We start from the raw sequence: 4,051 nt of genomic DNA, 5'->3' as shown, positions 1-4,051 counted from the left end.
GGAGAAAAATGTCTGGAAGAAACACTGGTAATAATGCACTAAAAGTAGAAAATAAATTATACACTACTATTTAAATAACTATAAAGAAAAGCATGGGCCATTTCAGTATCTATTGGATACCTTTACTAATATATAGGAACATACCTTTTCTTTATAGTAATTTAAATAGTAGTGTATAATTTATTTTCTATTTTTTAGTGCATTATTACATAAAAGCTAGTTATTAAAACGGTTTTTATGAATTTTTTTAGTACTTTACATGTTTTTATTTACAATATAGAACTATATTGTAAATAGTGTATAGAACTGCCTACTAATTTGGTCGAAATTAGAATTAATTCATAAAAAATTAAAACGCATTTAATGTCACGATGCATTGTCTTCATGTCTTGACCCACGTGCCAATTACGAACTATATCTGTCAGTTAGAAGTGCCTGCAATTTCACAGGGCACTTCGACCTAGACAGACAGACAGACAGACAGAGGAAGTGAAATAAATATAAGCTTGTAAAAATAATTAGAATATAGTTTCCACTTTGTCGCCCACGATCTATCGCTAGTTAACGATCTTCTAATGAAACGACTTCACCGTCCATTTATCCATTAGTGAAATTTGTAAACAGCGTGTGTTAATGTGTTGAAGAAGTTTGATGGTAAATTTTTATGAAAACATATACCAAAACATTAAACAATTGATGTTTCATTTTTTTATTACATTTTCAAACAGAAAAAAAACATTTATCGGGATTGGCAAAACAGAATGTTAAAATAATAGTGAGAGGGTCGTATTTTAGTTCATCAGTAGATTGAGGATATTTTTTTATGATAAGAATTAAAATTTGGAATGTGTCAAAGGCTAAAATGTGTATACGCAATAGTCATAACTGGGAAAAATAGTCCGTCTGAAAAACATGACCAAAATTAAAAGTTTATAAACACTTTTGAGATAAATTTTCGTAAATGTTTCTGCATGTGTTAATATATATATATATATATATATATATATATATATATATATATATATATATATATATATATATATATATATATATATACTAGCCGTCCCGACAAGGCCCTGCACTGGCATCTCTGAAAAACGTATCTGTAAAGGACCATAACTTGTGTGTTTAGTAATCAGCATTTACCCGGCATTGCCCACCCAAACAACAACCAACCAAAACACACAAAAAAGCAAACATAACACTAACACAAAACAAACACAAACGAAAACAAAAAAAAAACAAACGCAAAGACAAACCCAACCACAAACACAAAGAAAACACAAACACTAATGCAAACAAAAAAGCAAACGAAAACAAATCCTAACGCAAATACAAACCCAACCACAACCAAACAAAACCAAAACACACCAAAAAAAACAACGCAAACATAACACAAACAAAAATACAAACACAAACGAAAACAAAAAAGCAAACGCAAACACAACCACAAACACAAAGAAAACATAAACAAACTACCGGACATGGTGTTATTTGGCGCCCCGGGCCTTCCGTTGTTCGCTATGGCACCTACATTCGTTTAAGTGTGCGCATAAGACTAAGAATAAGTTGGGGTACTATAGTCGTTTACTAAGTTGAATTAGGCGTTTTCGCCGGTGCCTCAGCATGGTACGATGTTGCGCTAGACTATGAGTGTTATGAAACGAGTCATCTGTTTGGTTAGTATTGATGGTGGTGATGACTGCAGTGAGAGGTTAAACAGTTGTGTGGCGAATTAGACACTGTATATTACTTGATTGTTGAAGAAGACACCAACACAATTTCAGCTGAACAACTTTAATAACATAGATAATGGAACTACACCCTATATGGTAGTCTTACTATCGTCTAAGGAAGCAGAACTAGTTCATTAAGAGTGGCTGGCCTAATAGGGGCCAGCCCTACCACACTTTACAAGAACACAAAAAAACACGACTACATTCTGACCAGCCTAACGTTCAACTGTTAATCTATTCTCAGGGCCCAAGCTTCACCCTTTGGGTTCCTTAACCCCTGCCTGACCCTGTCAGCCCAGCGCGGGGGAGGGGTGGGCGCCCTAGCCTGCACATAGCTACGGGGATGCATTTTTCCCAGCAGGTGTGGGACGTGAAGGGGGTGGGGAGGGGCGGTAACACGCTGTCCCAGTTCAGGTGTGAACGGAAAGGGGGGTGGGGTAGATACCAACTAGCGGTTGGACGAGGGGGGGGGTTGGATTCAGTTATAACATCTCCCCTCTCCTTTGACAAGCTGGCAAAGCCAGCGAGGTTTACACTCTCTACATACATGATCTATCACATACTAATACAATAATAGCAGTAGGAAAGCAACACTCCAAACATCTTAGTACGATACAAAATAATAAAGCTTCCTCAATAGGTGACACTACTGTGTCTAAACTCTAAACAATCAACAGCTAACAAAGTTCAATAATAAATGCTACTGAGTAATGCTAAATCTAAAGTAGTTTGTACAACATTATACAGTTCGTGTCTAGACTTTATCACTATAGCATATAAAATGAACTCTTCCATATCATCTATTTCAGTAATATTTTTTCTCTAAACTGTACGACAATATGTACCTAATGGGGAAAAAATGGTTATACATCTTAAATTTCAGCATAATTAATAAGGTTAAGTAATCATAAATATACCACAAGCAACACATTATTTCTCCTATATAATTAGATAAAACTTCTCAGGTTGGTAAAACTAAGTAATATGGCCACAATTATAATTAGTTTCTCTACAACATACAAAATATCTTAGAGGAATATTTTCCAACAAAACCCAAAAAATCAATAGACAAGATATACTCGGCAACACATCGATATACTATCATAAAAACCCATTAAAAGCATAGACTGCATCATCAGTCTCTAAACATCATCTCATTCTTGTCCTATCTATCTATCTAGCGGAAACTCAACCGTCGCAAGCTTACCGTCAAGTAAGTGGAACGATTGACCGCTTCACACATCATCGTCCTATCTAGCTATCTAGCGGTAACTCAACCGTCGCAAGCTTACCGTCATGTAAGTGGATCGATTGACCGCCTCAAAATTTCACAACATAAAGAAACAATAACTCTAAGCTACAGGGTTCAATCATCACACGATTAAGAAAATAAATCCTCCAAGGATAGTGTATATCATAGGCATCTCGTTATTTAAACATTTTGTCAACTGGTTGATAATAGAAAATTTTTAACAAATCAGGTTATAAAATTTATGATTGTCTTGTAAAGGATCCTAACTTTATGATTGGTATATAAGCTTTTAGCTGGCACATCGAAAAAATAAAAACAGAAATGATTTAAAAGTGCATTGATTAAATGTAAACAATCTCTAGCACAACACAAAATTCAATCTAAAAAAAAAAAAAAAAAAAAAATTCAACAAACAATCCCTTATTGCTGACTTCTATGACTTCTAACAAATGCAGCTAATTGACCTAAACAAAAGAATTATAGACTTAACTGACTGCTGGACTTTGGCATACGACTTACAGAAGAGGAACAACGCCTTTTATTATTGTTACAACAAATTGGAGCTTAACATTTCTAAATCTAAATTCGTCGGCTTGGACATCTGGAACTGCGGTGGGATGACATCGACACATGAACACTTCATTTTAACTTCATTCGGGTAGGGTACTTCATATCGTCATTAGGGGTACACGAATACTCCATATCATCACGGGACATCAGGGGTGTAGGGATATTTCACATCATCATGGGTGGAGGGGTGCTTCATATCATAACAGTTCAGATGCCATTAGACTATAAACAATGACGATTTAGTCAGTAGTCACTCTCACTAATCATTCAATTCTAACAAGTCACCAAAGGCAATTAAAGTAGGTAGTCCAAGCTAATCAAAGTCCTAATTCATGTTATCTCAGAAATTGCACCAAACTTGACATTAACTAATAGTGACAGTTCTGTCTCACGGATTTTGAAACAAAAGTTCCATCCACTTATGTAGATCTACGTAAAACTTGACAACAACGAACTTGACGCTAAACAGAGACGATGTGTGGCAGTGGCGTGA

At 35.3% G+C, this 4,051-nt stretch overlaps 1 long non-coding RNA gene across 1 annotated transcript in view; it reads right to left on the bottom strand.

Moving 5' to 3' along the window:
• Nucleotides 1–746: 746 nt before the first annotated feature.
• Nucleotides 747–4,051, bottom strand: part of LOC131927907 (uncharacterized) — a 9,234-nt gene continuing 5,929 nt past the window's right edge. The window contains exon 4 of the long non-coding RNA XR_009383712.1: nt 747–903. This is a non-coding gene — a long non-coding RNA (uncharacterized LOC131927907). The remainder of the gene's footprint in view (nt 904–4,051) is intronic.

The sequence above is a fragment of the Physella acuta genome, unplaced genomic scaffold, assembly GCF_028476545.2.
Source record: "Physella acuta isolate Inbredline_101_S28 unplaced genomic scaffold, ASM2847654v3 ptg000090l, whole genome shotgun sequence".
NCBI lineage: Eukaryota > Metazoa > Mollusca > Gastropoda > Physidae > Physella > Physella acuta.
The sequence above is the reverse complement of the archived record's forward strand: the minus strand, read 5'-3'. Positions and strand labels throughout refer to the sequence as shown.